Source organism: Pipistrellus kuhlii, unplaced genomic scaffold (genome assembly GCF_014108245.1).
Source record: "Pipistrellus kuhlii isolate mPipKuh1 unplaced genomic scaffold, mPipKuh1.p scaffold_m20_p_16, whole genome shotgun sequence".
Lineage (NCBI taxonomy): Eukaryota > Metazoa > Chordata > Mammalia > Chiroptera > Vespertilionidae > Pipistrellus > Pipistrellus kuhlii.
Genome location: NW_023425471.1, coordinates 33,188,738 through 33,206,048, shown reverse-complemented (window position 1 = coordinate 33,206,048; position 17,311 = coordinate 33,188,738).

The window sequence follows — 17,311 nt, the reverse complement described above, 5'->3', positions numbered from 1 at the left end:
AATTAACAAATTATATTTGCAAAGACTATTTCCAAATAAGTTCAAGATATGAAATTCTGGATAGACTTAAAAACAAAATTCTTTTGAGTGGGAGACTATTCAACCCATTACACTAAAGTTAGGTATATAAAAAGATAACAATCTCTTACTTGAATATTTGTATGAAATTAAATTATTCATTAGGATTTATCACAACTTTAAAAAAAATTCATAATCAAGTATAGAATAGATCCTTCTATTAAGCCTTTGGAACCTTTAATTTCCTGTGAAATTAGACTTATTGGAATGTTGTCAGACAAAAGGTATTTAAAAAGGTGTAAATCAAATGGTCTCTCAAGGATATTTGACAATATATTTGGTGTTCTGCAGTAAAAACTTCACAAACAATGCAAAGATAAAAATCCTTAGCTCTAAGCATCTGCTGCAGTATATGCATTCTGGAATAGGAAATTTCTGTATGGGTAGCGCTGGACCACCCAGTAAATAATGCAATGGGAACCAGGCTTTTGGAAGTGGTTTCTATTTTTACTCACTAACTGAATAAATTTGATTGATTTAAGGGTAGCAATCTGAACTAGTTCTTACAATTTTCAACATGCTGCTCTCATGTAGCTTTTCACTTCATTTCACATATTCACCTGAATAATGATTTGTTGTTTTCAGCTCCCTAGCCACTAATAAATTAATATTTAAAAATTACTAATGCCATTTAAAATGGTATTCCAGTCTTGGGGAGCAAAGAATGAAATAGATGCTCTTACACATTGCTGGTAAGAATTTTATTCCATATAGCATTTCTAGTGATGAATCTGGAAATATATATATATATATATATATATATATATATATATATCACAAGTCTTAAGAATACTCAGATTCTTTGACTCAGAACATCTACTTACAGAACTATATTTAAAAAAATTAAAAGATAAATACACAAATATATATATGTGTATATATATATATATATATATATACACACTAGGGTATTCATCAAAGTATTGTTTATAACAGTGAAAATTTAGGATTATATTTAGTGTTCCAAACCAGGATTTGGTTAGCTACATTTGAGGACATAGAAAAAATGGAATGAAATACTATGCAGTTATAAAAGGCAATTGAATAGAAAACATTTAATGACAAGGTATTTATGACTTCTAGTGAAGTAAAAAATTAAGATAAAACAATATGAAAAATGTGAGCTCATTTGTGTAAAAAACAAACAAAGACACCACCACCACCAACAACAAACCCTGAATGCTAAGTGAGATAAGCCAACCAGAGAAATATAAATGTCACATGATCTCACTCATATGTATCATTTAATGAACAACATAAACTGATGAACAAATATAGATCTAGAGACATAGAAGCATCGAACGGACTGTCAGACCTCAGAGGGGTGGCAAGTGAGGGTGGGTGGGAAGAGATCAACAAATAAACTGGTATGCATATATGTATAACCCATAGGCACAGACAATGGGGGGGGTGAAAGCCTGGAATGGGGGTTGGAGGGCAGGCTGGGAGAGGTCAATGGGACAAAAGGGGACATATGTAATACTTTCAATAATAAAGATTTTTTAAAAAATTAATGGGTAATTTTTTCTCAAAGGGTGAGATTATGGGCATTTTTAACTTTTTATTTGTTTATAAATAATTAACACATTAAAAAAATCAATAAATGGTAACAAAATTTTGGCTTAAAACATGAATTTATTAGGTCATGTGTTTCCAACTATTTTCCTGTTCCACTATAAATATTATTTACCAATTTAATAGCCCAGTTTTTCAAAAGTTAAACAAAATAATATTTTTCTAAACTTTAGCTTAGCTGAAATCAATTTATTTTATTGAGAATTGTTTTCATAGGTCTTTTATGTTTAGGTGATTATGTTTTCCTGAGTAAACTTAAAAACAAATGTAATTATAAGAAAGTAGAATGCCTTCCAAATGCTCTTACAATGCATTTTATCAAACTATGTTTGAGGAGCAGCTAGCAAGTGTCCAGGCCACTGGACATTATAAGATCCCACTCTTGTTTACATTCCAACATTGCATCATTGATTTCTTTTATATTGTAAGGTGTTATTTCAATTCATACTATTGTAAGATCCCTGGTACATGCAATCATTTTCTATCTACTGCCCTGACATGTTCTTCCAGCATAAAGAGAGCTCTTCTGAACATAAAGTATTCAACAGCAATGCATCAACAAAGAAGGATGCTAATTTTTAGCACCATTTGATTTTTATGACATTATAAAATGATGTAAAACATTTGTATAACAAAAAGAAAAATAAATTGGAATACTGGAGAACAATTAACCTTCTGAAAAATAGTTACTGCGGAAAAAGAATAAACTAGTCTCTTATTTAACAAAATTCATGTTTCAACAGAAATTTTACTGCAGTTCTGACATAAATCCATTAAATCCTTTCTTAAATGCTGCAAACATTCCTTTTGAAAATCTGGAAACCTCTATATTAAGAGTAGGAACCACACTTTCATTGTTCTCACCAGGTAGGTGTGCAGTGAAAAAAAAAGTCATGTAGAAAACGAATAGCTGTAATATTTAAATCATAATTACACTATTGTAACTTTTCTAGGTGCAACATTTATCTTTTGTGACATTCCCCCAAAATAATTAAAACATTTAGATTAACACCTAACTAAATTGATGGTTTCATTCCAGGACCTAGTAGGTAATGAATTTAAATTCCTAACTTTTCAATGGAGAGTAAAGTGATTTAGTCCCTCGTGGGATAATGAATAAAAAGTTCTTTTGTATTCTTATATGTCAACGAATGAATGTATAAAGAAGTGGAAGAACAATGTGATGCTTCTCTTTCTCTCCTTCTTCTCTCTCTAAAATCAATATTTTTTTAAAGTTCTTGTGTTTGAATCAAGGAGCCCGAAAATCACCTCTTGGCTCAAATTCCTCAACTGCCAAGTGGATAAGTGGAATGGCCTGTAAATGACAACTCAGGAAATATTCACAAACAATAATGAGAAAAGAAAGAAAGGAAAGTAGGGTTTGATTATGATAAAGTTACTTAAGAATTTGTCTTTATCTGTAAAATGTACATGAGGATACTTCATGTGTAGGGTCTCTAACAATTACCTGAGATAATTTATGCCTCTTTAGTCACAGGGTTAAATTTGAAATGTTTTTTATCCTGGAGCTGGTTAAAGAAAACAAGCAAGTCCAGTCAATACTTATATTAATTTTGTAATTTTGACAACTTAGAAGCAAACTGCTCTATGAATCTTATTCAACCAGAAGTTGTCCCCTGCTTCTTTCTCCAGTTCTTTTAACTTCCTACTTGGTCACCTTGTACAAGTGAAGAGGAATCAGGGACACCATACTTTTTCATGGCCTCCTGTAAATAGAATAGGCTTCCTTTTCATGAACCTGCTGCAAACAACTTCCACAACTGATGTCATGTTCATTAATCCAAGTCTACATAGTGACCACATTTAGATATTTTAAATAGGAAAAAAGCTATTCTGGGGCTGAACATATCAGAAAATTGGGGTCATGTTATGAACTGAGGTTATTTTTTTGTCCCCCAAGTTATAATTTTGTCATTGCTTCATACACTGTTTATATCAAAGTATTCTTATAAAAAGCAGCAGAAGATGATACATGCAGCAAGGGGAGGGTAAGAACAGGGTGGGTTGGAAGCTGTTTTAGGGTAGGGATTGCTTTTAAGTCTTGCTTTACCTAAAAAATCATAAGGTGGCTGAAGAGAATGGAAGACAAATTTGAGGATCATATCAGTGAGCTAGAAGACAAGGTGTGAAAGAATACCTACGTAGAACAGCTTCTAGAAAAAAAAATAAAAATAAAAAGCAGGTGGAAAGCCTAATGGAACTTTGGAACAACACGAAACAAAACAACATCCACATAATAGTGGTACCAGAAAGACAAGAAACTGAGCAAGGAATAGAAAACCTGTTTGAAGAAATAATGACACAAAACTTCCCTGATATAGGGAAGAAAAAACCCACACAAATCCAAGAAGCTCACAGAGTCCCAAGCAAAATGAACCCCAAAAGACCAATGCTAATGCACATTATAATTAAATTGGCAAACACCAACATCGAAGTTAGAATCTTAAAAGCAGCCTGAGAGACAGAAAGTTACAAAGGAATCCCTACCAGAGTAGTGACTGATTTCTCAACAGAAACTCATCACTCCAGAAGGGAATGGAATGAAATATATTGTATAAAGTCATGCAAAAGAAGGGTCTGAATCCAAGAATACTGTACCCTGCAAGGCTATCAATTAAAATTGAAGGTGAAATCAGAAGCTTCACAAAAAATAATGAATAAGGAAATTTATTACTACCACCGAACCAGCAATGTAAGAAATGCTAAAAGGTCTACTGTACTGGGGGGCGGGGGGGGGGGGGAAGGAATAGGAAGTGAAGAAAGAACACAGGGGTAAAGAATACAAATGGCTACAAATAAGTACCTATCAATAATAACTTTAAATGTAAATGGATTAAATAACCCAATAAAAAGACAGAGGGTAATACATTGGATAAGAAAACAAGATCCATATATCTGCTGTATACAAGAAACCCACCTCAGAATAAAAGACACACAGACTGAGGGTGAAGGGTTGAAAAAAGTTTTTTTCAGGTGAATGGAAATGAAATAAAAAGCTGGGGTAGCAATACTTATATCTGAAAATTTAGATCTCAAGGAGAAGGACATAAAGAGAGATAAGGAAGGCCACTTCATAATACTAAAGGAAGCAATCCAACAAGAAGAAATAACTCTGGTAAACATATACACATCCAATACAGGAACACCCAAATACAAAAAAAAACAACAACAACAACAAACAAAAAACAACTCCTGGAGAAAATCAAGGGAGAGATTGACAGGAATACAATCATAGTAGGAGACTTTAATACCTCACTATCACCATTGGGCAAATCCTCTAAACAGAAAATTAGCAAAATAAAAACGATCAATCCTAAATGACTCACTAAACCAGATGGAATTAATTGACATTTTCAGGACATTTCACCCTAAACCCACAGAATATACATTCTTCTGAAGTGCACATGGGTCATTTTCAAAGATAAACCATATGTTGGGTCATAGACAAAGTCTCTTCACATTCAAAAAGATAGAAATCATATCAAGCAACTTCTCAGATGACAGTGGCATAAAACTAAAAACAATCCAAAAAAGTCAAACACATGGAGACTAAATAGCATGCTATTAAACAATGACTGAAGATCAAGGGAAAAATAAAAAGCATCATGGCAACAAATGACAATGAAAACACAACAATGCAAAAATCTATGGGACACAGCAAAAACAGTCTTGAGAGGGAAGTTTATAGCTCTACAAGCCTACTGCAAAAAATAAGAAAGAATGGTAATAAATTACCTAACCCTAAAATTCAAAGAGTTAGTAAGAGAGCAACAAGAAAAGCTCAGTGTAAACAGAAGGAAGGAAATAATAAAGATCAGAGCAGAGATAAATGACATAGAGATCAAAGAAACAATATAAAAGGTCAACAAAACCAAGAGAAGGTTTTTTGAAAGGATAAACAAGATTGATGAAACTCTAGCCAGGCTCAACAATAACCAAAGAGATAGGACCAAAATAAACAAAATCAGAAATGAAAAAGGTGAAATAACAACAGACCCCATGGAAATACAAAGGATTGTTTAAAAAAAAAATAGTATGAACAACTCTATTCCAACAAACTGGACAACCTGGAGGAAATGAACATATTTCTAGGAAAACATAACCTTCCAAAACTCAATCAGGAAGAATCTAAACATCTCAATAGGCCAATACCTATGGAAAAAATTGAAGCAGTCATCAAAAAGCTTCTGGCAAACAAAAGCCTGGGGCCAGATGGCTTCACAGGGGAGTTTTATCAAACATTCAAGGAAGAACTAAAACCTATCCTCTTCAGACAATTCCAAAACATGCAAGAAGGAACACTTCCAAACTCCTTCTATGAAGCCAGCATCACCCTAATATCAAAACCAGATAAAGACAACACAATGAAAGAGAATTACAGGCCAATATCACTCATGAACGTACATGCCAAAATTCTCAACAAAATTCTAGCAAATCAGATCCAGTAGTACATCAAAAATATTATACACCAAGACCAAATAGGATTTATCCCAGGAATGCAAGGATTGTACAATATCCATAAATCAATAAACATGATATATCACATAAACAAATTGAGATAAAAAACACACAGTCATATCAAATGATGCAGAAAAAGCATTTGACAAAATCCAACACCTTTTTTTGATAAAAACTCTCAAAAATAGAAAGATCATATGTCAACATAATAAAAGATATATATGATAAACCCACAACTAACATCATACACAATGGGCAAAAACTAAAATCATTTTCCCTAAGAACAGGAATAAGACTGGGATGCCCACTCTCACCACTTCTGTTCGACATAGTACTGGAAGTATCAGCCATTGCAATTAGACAAAAAGAAGAAATAAAAAGGCATTCAAATTGGAAAAGAGGAAGTAAAGCTGTCCTTGTTTGCAGGTGACATGATATTGTATATAAAAAAAACAACAACCCTGAAAGACTCCATCAAAAAACTAATAGACATAAATAAATAAATTTGTTAATGTAGCAGGATACAAAATTAATGTCAAGAAATGTATGGCATTTCTATACACCAATAGTAAACTTACAGAAAGAGAGACTAAAGAAGCAATCCCATTTACCATCACACCAAAAAAAAAAAATTAAGATACCTAGGATTAAACTTAACTAAGGAGGTATTATAGAAGACCTATATGCAGAAAACTTTAGGACACTGAAAAAAAGAAATATAGGAAGATGTAAATAGATGGAAGACATACCATGTTCATGGATTGGTAGAATCAACTTCATTAAAATGTCCATACTACCCAAAGCAACCTATAGATTCAATGCACTCCCCAATAAAATACCAATGTCATATTTCACAGACCTTGAAAGAACTCTCCAAAAATTCCTCTGGAATAAAAAAAAGACTCCAAATAACCCCAGCAATCCTGAGAAAGAAGAAAAAAGTAGGTGGGATCTCAATACCAGATTACAAAGACACTGTTCTCAAAACAGCCTGGTACTAGCACAAGAATAGACATATGACCAATGTAATAGAATAGAGAATCCAGATATCGACCCAAACCACTATGCTCAATTAATATTTGACAAAGGAGGCATGAACATACAATGGAGTCAAGACAGTCTCATTAACAAATGATGTTGGAAAAATTGGAAGATAAATGCAAAAAAAAATGACAGCAGACCACTAATTTACACCACATACAAAAATAAACTCAAAATGGATACAGGACTTAAACATAAGGTGAGAAACCATAAAAATACTAGAAGAATCCACAGTCAGAAAAATCTCAGCCATATGCCAAAAGAACTTCTTCACTGATACTGCCCCTAGGGCAATGGAAGCTAAAGAGAAAATAAATAGGACTACATCAAAATAAAAAATAAAAATAAATAAAAAAAACTTTTCACAGCAAAATAAACCATCAACAAAACAACAAAAAATCCCACTGTATGGGAGAACATATTTGCAAATGTTATCACTGATAGAGGTTTAAACTCCAACATCTACAGGCAACTTATACAACTTAATAAAAGGAAGATAAATTATCCAATAAAAAGTTGGGCAACAGACCTAAATAGAATCGTTTTGAAAGAAGACAGAAGGAAGGCCAAGAGACACATGAAAACACCCTCAAAGTCGCTAATTATCTGAGAAACCAAATCAAAATACAATGTGGTACCATCTCACACCTGTCAGAATGGCTATCATCAACAGATCAACAAGCAATGGCAAGGATGCAGAGAAAAAGCAATCTTCTTGCACTGCTGGTGGGAATGCTGACTGGTGCAGCTAGTGTGGAGAACAGTATGGAGTTTCCTCAAAAAACTAAAAATGGAACTGTCATTTGACCCAGTAATCCCACTTCTAGGAATATATCCCAAGAAACTAGAAACACCAATCAGAAAGCATATATGCATCCCTATGTTCATAGCAGCACAATTCACCATAGCTATGATTGGAAACAGCCTAAATGCCCACCAGCAGATGAGTGGATTAGAAAACTGTGGTACATCTACACAATGGAATATTACACTGTGGTAAAAAAGAAGGAATTCTTACCATTTGCAGCAGCATTGATGGACCTGGAGAGCATTGTGTTAAGTGAAATAAGCCAGTCAGAGAAAGATAAATATCACATGATGTCACTCATTTTTGGAAAATAAAGAACATTATAACCTGATGAATAAAAAGATTAATACAGAGGCAGTAAAGACTGTCAAATTACAGCAGGAAGGTTAGGGAGATGTGGGGGAGATTAGAAATTAACCAAAGGACTTGTATGCATGCATATAAGCATAACCAATGGGTGCAAAACATTGGGGAGTAGTATGGGGTGGTAGTGGTAAGATATGTACACATATAATAACTTAATAAAAATGGGAAAAAATCAATAACTATGAAGTAGTGCAATATATTTATTAGTTATTAAAGTGAGGTGTTAGAACATAACTATGAGTGTTGTACAGGAAGACAACCTGAAAAAGCAAAGACTGTCTTCATTTTAACCTGCCCAAGAAAATTTAAATAGAGCAGATGTGTTTAATTTGCTTTTCATCTTCAAATAATTTTCATAAGTAGTCAAGATTGTAAACCTTTATGTTTTGATTCTTTACTTCTCCTGAATCACAAAATTCTTTAAATACATCAATTAAAATTTCATAATATTTATTGGGCTGCAATAAATAGTGTCACCACATTTACTTTATTATAGGTAGCCATTGAAGAATGTCCCTATCTCAGAAATTATTTGGTAGCTTACTAATTGTTAGTGAATAAGTAATAGCAGTAGGTGACATTAAATATTGTATACAATTACTTCTAGAGGGATCTTCATTTGAAAACATTAACTTTTCCACTGGGAGAGTCTAGACTTAAAATTATATATATATATATATATATATATATATATATATATATATATATATATATATATATATTTCACCCTAGATGGTTTGACTAAATGAATAGAACATCAGCCTATGGAAAAAAGGGTCCCAGGTTTGATTCCCATCAAGGGTGGCATACACCTTGGTTGCAGGCTCCTCTCTGGCCTAGACCCTGGTCAGAGCTTATGCAGGAGTCAACCAGTTGATTTGTTTCTGTTACATTGATGTTTCTCTCTGCCTTCCCATCTCTCTTCCACTCTCTCTTAAAATCAATGGAAAAATATCCTCAGGTGAGGATTAACAACAACAACAAATTTTCAAGTGACATCATTTTATGTTGTTTGATTGAAAGACTTAGAGCTGTTCTGGTTAGTACTTCACTTTTTTCAACCAAGCAGATTTCTCTCTCTCTCTCTCTCTCCCTCTCTCTCTCTCTCTCTCTCTCTCTCTCTCTCTCTCTCTCTCTCTCTCTCCCTTCCCCCCAAGTCTATTACCTATACTTACACAGAATAACATTCATAAATGTTCAGGTATGAAACAAGAACTAGTTAAGTTTTAAATATAATTTTGGACATACAGATTTTAACAACAAAGTCACAGTTGCAATAGCCTAAAGATAGCCTTGGTTTAACCCAGCTATTTAAAAATTACAATGCTATAAGAATTTACTGACCAAGCATACAGAAGAAATGAAAATTGCCAAGTTTGTGAAGAAGTTTTGTTTGACCCAATAAATTATGTGTCATAATACAGCAACCTGATTTAACAAGTTTCATCAAACAGTATTAAAAAGAGTTTGTTTTATTGTAATCAAAGGATAAGTATATGTGCCTCATCTATTTTAGGAAAACAAAAATTAAAGAGCTGAGCTTTGTTCAGGGATTTCAGTCACTTTCTATCTGACCTTTATCCAATATTGCCTTTACAAAAAAGTAATATTTTTATGTAGATCTTATTTCTCATGGTAGATAGTAATTTTCTTTAAGGGTGAGCCATCTTATAACTTTATATCCCCCAGAGAACTTACCTCTTGCACATAGTAACTGTTTCAGTAGATAGTTTTGTAATGAATGCACCATTTCCCTCACAGAGCTTCCAAATATGTGCACATATTCAAAGGGGTTCTCAGAAAGTATGCTAATGACACAGTTTTCTTATACACATACAAGTCATCTGCAACTGTTTACACCAAATGAACAGAATTTCCAAAAATTACTGAGTAGTTAGAGGGTAATCAAGTTACACTGAATCTCAACAAAACAATTACAATTTCATTTGGTTATATTTAGAAATTTGTTTAAAAAAAAAGGCACCTCTTAGAAATTAATGTAAGTGGTAATGTAGTTTACTCTACTTTAAAACATTAGCTTAGCAATGTATCTGGGTGTAAAACTAAAACCAAATGTAGTCATTCAAAGAACATTTAACAGGTCTAATTGGGGAAGTAGCATCAAAATGGATTTTTCCCAACTTGTTAGACAGTGTTGATCACACAAAGCAGCAGAGGAGCCTGCAATGCATCAATTCTGTCCCACTCTAACTATGGGAAGACAGTCTGAGTCAATCTTCAAACAAAAAGTTTTAACATAAACTGTAACATTTTAGAAAACACTCAAGTCGGTGAATTATGCCAAATAACTAAAGCAAAAATACCTTCACCACAACTTGGCTGAAATTAATTCTTAGGATGAAAGCAAAGATTCCAAGATTCCTAGCCTTACTTGAGAAAACTACTTAAGAAATGAATATATTAATAGTTTTGTCATTAAAAAAATGTCTTGTGTATCATAATTATCTCACTGTTTTAGTTATTATAGGATTAAAAATAGAAATTAGTGCTACCTAAAAAATGACTGTGCTATATATACAATTCAGCTCATTAGACTGACTCTGGGATTTTCTTTGTGACAGAATTCTATCTATGCTGACAATTTAGATGCTAAGTTTTAGCCAGATACAATTTAGAATGGTTGTGAAATAGTTCAGAGACAAACAATAAATGCTGATAATGAAAATGCTGACAAAGTTTAACCACATAAAGCTGCCCAATGCCATCTACTAAAATGTAAACCTTCTAGTACTGGAAGGCTGATTTTATAATATAAATCACTATAATGAAAGATTCTATTGATACTCAAATAATACTATTGCATGCAATATACATGCTGTTAATAATTAAATTGTTAATGTGTTAGGGAAACCATTACAAGATTAAAATATTTGAAAAGCCTTCTCTCTAGTTTTTGGTATGTTCTCTGGAATAACTCTCATTTTATTTTTGAAATAATGTATGATTTTCTGCATGATGGAGTTAACTGGTTGCAATCAGCCTGTTCAATATTTCTGTGTTTAATTGTGATATGTTCTGCCATGAGATATTCTTAAGCATTCACTTGTATGGTAAAGAACATTACTGAAAATAGTTTTCAAAGCTAATGTAATGCTTTCTACTTACATTATAGGCAGCATCAATGATGACTGCAATATTTAATTTCCAAGATATAGTTATCTTGAAATCAAAAGGGTGGAATGATGAGATCAAGGATGTTCTGGGATGTTAAGGTGGTTAGTGCTGTCAGCAGTCTTGTCAAATGAGAGAGGGAATCCACTTTTCTCTGCTTCAAACATAGAATATTGTTTTTACTATTGTCAGATTTCATGTGTCAGTCCTTCCTATCTAGATTGCATTCAAGCCATCTTCAGTCCTTATTGTCAAAGTATAACATTTTATCCATTTATATAAAATTGTATATAGGCAATGGCAATATAAATCATGAGTGCTGTACAATGTAGTGGAAAGAGTACAAGTTTTTGTACTATATATATTTGAGTTCAGATCTCTGCTTAGACACTTTCTAACTTTTAGAGGTTTCTACAAAAATAATTTAACCTCTCTGAGCCTTAGTTTCTTCTTCTGAAAAATGCAGCTAATATAACTTAGTTTAGCTTGTTATGAAGATTACAGACAACATGTATAACTGTCTAAATTTTCCTGATCTGTCTTGGGGTCAAGAACATGTCTTTCTCTGCTCCATTTGTGTGCCTTTCTCAGAGAAACCTTCACTGATTCTGACATCCACACAGTTTACTAGCATCCAGGATCTTCAGTTTCAAGAAAGCTCCAGTTTAACACAACCCAAGCTCCTTCTCCTATCTTTCAAAGTTTTTGGAGAGGAAGATGAGATGAACAAGCACAGTGCCTGGCATATTTTAGTTGTTTGATAAGTATTTAAAATGATTCTATTTTACATATATACACTTTTGTATACAGAAGAATACCCATGGTGTAATGTGGAAGTAAACTTTTTTTGACAACCCAACATCATTATTTATGTATTTTTCTTTTAGGATGCTAAAAGGGGGTCACGGAATCTCGGTACAACATTTGGGGTGTTGCCTGGGATTTCCTGGGATTCTCTGGGATTCCCAAGACCCTGGGGGACCCCAAATTCGGAAAGCCTGGCTGGCCGAGGTAGAGGTGTGTGGTGTGTGTGTCTGTGTGTTTGTGTGTGACTGAAGGAGTGAAGGATTCCTGTGGGTAGTGCCCAAACACATCTGGGAAGACGCGCCTTGAAAGACTATGGGCTGGAGAGTGGGGAGATTATTTTATTTTATTCTCCTTTTGCTATGCAGAACAAATCACTCTCTGGTCCACTGGGTTTGAGAAGAATTCTTGATCTCAGAAATAGTACCATGACCCAGACTTGATCAACATCACACATATTTGTTTGTCTACATGGACATGACCAGAGCAAATAAGAGTGAACTTTAGGATTTTTGTTGGGTCACTTCTTTATGTCAGGGTGGCTAGTTTGTATAAGTAGCCTTAGGATTAATGCCTTGACTTAGGGAGAATCCCCCTGGATATAGAACAGCCTATATGAGAAAAGTGCATCAAACAAGTACAGGTAAAAGCTGAGCTAAGAGAGGTAGGAATATGTTTAAACTCCTGGATTTAGACCTGCTTGTAACCAGATATTTTTGAATATTTTAATTTTATGGGTCAAAAAGCTTCAAGCAGAAGCCAGTCTGGCTTAGTGAATAGAGAGTCTGCCTGTGGACTGAAAGGTCTCAGGTTTGATTCTGGTCAGGGGCATGTGCTAGGGGATGTGCAGGAGGCGGCTGGTCGATGTTTCTTTCTCATCGACGTTTCTGGCTCTCTATCACTCTCCCTTCCTCTCTGTAAAAAATCAATAAAATATATTTTTTTAAAAATCAGCCCACTGAAAACCAGCATGTTTCACCACCACTTCTGAAAAGATCATTTAAAAAACCTCTCTACTGAACATTTAAAGAGAGGGGAAAAAAACTCTGTAATAGTGTTGGGCTGGATCATTTATTCTTGGTATGCTTTGAAATTGTGAAACTGTATTTGAGTTCATGACTTTCAATAACTTACTATGTGACATATTTTTGCAATATGAAATGAATTAAAAGTAATTTTATTTTGAATTTTTTTTGACAGCTCCTGACATTCTTGGAGACAACTTGAGTCGTTAAAAAGGATTAGGAATCATGGCCTTAGGCTCTCTTTATACAATGGAAATTCAATTGGCAAAAATAAAAAAGAAAAAAAAACTGTCCAATGGATTGGGGGCAAAAAATAAAAAAGTATTATTTCTTGAGATTTTTTTTAACCACTGAGACTAGTAAATGTTTGATTGAGCTGACTAACCTAACCTATGGTTTTGAAATCATGCAGACATGCCTGAGTCAAATCCATCCTAAGAAAGATCATGTTTTTTCTTTCTTCAGTTACAGGGAACCAAGTTCATTGAGGCCGAGTTTATAAATTTTAATCTGGCACAGCTGGTTTCCCAGACTGAAAGACTCCACAGAGTATAGATTTACACTGTCCTGCTGAGATTAGAATTCTCTTATAGATCAAATACCTCATTGGTTTGCTTGCCCATTTGCAATATTACTCCTTTGTAACAGAAGCAGATTGGCTTAAGAACCTAAGCCTTATTTTTCCAAAAAAACAACTGCCATTCTCTATTAGGTGGCATGGTTCTAACTTTGGGAATTATAAGAGTTACTACTCTTCCTAACAATGATTCTCATATTTATGTACCCTTGGATTCTTTTAAAATATATATATATATATTTTATTGATTTTTTACAGAGAGGAAGGGAGAAGGATAGAGAGTTGGACATCTGATGAGAGAGAAACATTGATCAGATGCCTCCTACTGGGGATGTGCCCACAACCAAGGTACATGTTCTTGACCAGAATTGAACCTAGGACCTTTCTGTCCACAGGCCGGCGCTCTAGACACTGAGCCAAACCGGTTAGGGCACCCTTGGAATTTTTACTTTGCAAATGGCCAAGTGACAAAATGGGGGGGGGGGGGGGATTAAATGACCATAGCAACCAACCATCATAAAACAGTTTTTCCCATTAGTCAAAAACTCTAGGGGGTTTAATGCCTTCCAAAGGCAATTCTCAAGTAACCATAGAATAATTTGGCACTTTAGCCTGTAAGAATCAGATTTCTCAGAAAATAAAAATATTTTGGCCAATGGCCATTTAAATTTTAAACTATTTTCTAAGATTTTATTTTTGCATTTATCTTGATAATAGGAAGTCTAATGGAAATGTGTTTCCTCACAATGGAAAATTATACTAAAAAAATATACTTCTTAGATATCAATTTAAAAAATCTTATGCTTTGTTCTGCATGTACATCAAAGTGACAGCCTCCCATGATCCTAATCACAGGTGCCTGGCACGAAAGATAACACTGGCTGGTGCTACTGTAGGATGGCAGCCAAAATATTTTGTAAAACTCCTATTAGCAGTAGTTTGCATAGGCAGATGGCCTGCCCTCTGGTCCTCATTTAGCTAAAGCTTAGCATCCAAACATGTTGCTACCAGTTTTTTTGTGTGTGTTTTTTTTCTCCAAGGACAGCTCCATTATTATAAGTCAATGATTGAGTTTCAACTATAGGACTATTCATTTTTCAGACTACTCTGTAGCCATCAACATAAGAAGAGCATCCAGCCTGAGAAAGGTGATGAGAGCCAGAGGAAAGTCAGGGCCTATACCTATCAGGTAACCTGGCAGAACCAACATTGGAATTATTTTGGCAAACAGTAATAGAGAAAGAATTTTTGTGGTGTAAAGTATTCAGTGAACAGAAAGGGTGGTGATGAAGAGAGGAGGGGGAAGAGATAGAAAAGGAGCCAAAAGATGATTAAAACTTGTCAGTGAGGTGCATTTTAAGAAATATAGCAGAAGAAGCCTATGCTACAGATATAGTCTTCCCTACTGCAGAATGTCTGATCAACTCATGCTAAAGTTTCTTGTGATGCTTATATATTATTAATTTTGTATTCCATCATATAAACTCTGTATTGTATTTGACATTTTTGTCTCTAAATCACAGACTATTTCTTCTGTTTTGAAATTCACAACTTGGAGAATTTGGATTTGTGTGTGTGTGTGTGTTTCAGTTTTCTAAGAGCAAACCTTTGCTATGTTCTTAGTTCAAGATGTTTTATACTCTTCAATATATACTGCTATTGTGGTGATTTTTTCCAACTTTATAATAATGCTGTTTTTTAAAAATGAAAGTGAGCAGTTTGGGGCTTTGATTCACAGCAAGAATGTTTTTCTTAATCCTTTATACTTTACCAGGCAGCAGGCCCTTTTGAAGGGCTGATGGGAGTGGGAAAGAAGAAAGGCCTGAGAAAGAAAGCTTTGGGGTTAAAATGGACAAGAAGTATAGCAGTCAGAAAAATCAGCATGGTGCTGCCTTGATTCTACCTTCTTTTAGTGTATGAAATGGACAATACCACCATCGAGGAAAAAATGCCAATTTTTGTGACAAGGTCTTTTAGAAGGAAATGTCATTAGATTAAATGATGAGAAACACACATACATATACTTAATAATTATTTCAATATTGTTTCTAGGCTTATATGCTTATATTCTACGAACTTGTTGATACAAGGCCTAGTAGAAAGACTCTGAGGAAGGAGGGAAAGCTGTTATGGGAAACAAGAGCATAAGCAGATATTCAAAACTTATAACTGCTTTTGAATCATTGGCAAGACTACATTCACAGGGGATTTAATTGGATGGAAAAGTACAGGACAACAGCAATAAAAATGCCATTAGCAAGTGAGAAAGAAAAGAAAAGAAAAACTTTGCTCAGGAAGAGAAAAATGCAATTTCATTTATTTCTGATATTCTGGCAACCCATGAGTTAGAACAGATTAGTTTATAGTGACCTCTACATACAAAAAAACTCTGATAGCCTTCCTCCTTACCAAATCATAGCCATAGTCCATCACCAGCCAAGTCATAGCAAAAATCTGTCTTAGAATAGCAGGTATAGTGACTGAACTCCTTTTGAAAAAAATCATATAGAAATGTATTGGCTTTTGGCAGGCCTTTTTGGTGCTGAGGGTCAGAAAGAGAGGAGAAGAGATCGGGCTCATTCAGGGTGGTGTAGTTCATTGCAGCACAATTTACAATAGCTAAGATTTGCAAACAGCCTAAGTGCCCATCAGCAGATTAGTGGATTAGAAAACTATGGTACATCTACACAATGGAATATTACACTGTGGTAAAAAAGAAGGAATTCTTACCATTTGCAGCAGCATGGATGGACATGGAGAGCATTCTGCTAAGTGAAATAAGCCAGTCAGAGAAAGATAAATATCACATGATCTCACTCATTTGTGGAATATAATGAAAAACATAAACTGAGGAACCAAAATAGAACCAGGGTCATGGAAACATCAAACACACTGTCCAACTAACGAGGAAGGCAGGGAGGTGAAGGGTTAAGAGATCAACCAAAGAACTTGCATGCATACATATGAGCAAAACCAATGGACAAAGATGGGGGGGTGAGGGCATGTGCTGAGGAGTGGGAGTGCTAAGGGTGAGGTCAATGGGGGAAAAGGGAGACTTATGTAATACTTTAAACAATAAAGATTTTAAATTTAAAAAAAAAACATAATGAGTACCCCTGCACATCCATTAGGATAGTTATGATTAAAATAAAATAAAAGTTGGATAAAAAAGACTGATATTTGTGTTTAATTTTCATTAAAATATAATTTTACAAAATAGTACATGATTTTTGAAAAACAATCAAATAGAGAAATATAGTGTTAAAATTAAATTTTATATTTTACCTAATTTATACTTTTTAGCAATAAGCACCAATGTCATTTTAATTTGTATCCTTTAGCACTTTTCTATGTACATACACGTATATCTACATGTATGTAAACTTGCACATCATATATAAAAATATTTTCTATCCCTGTGTGCTC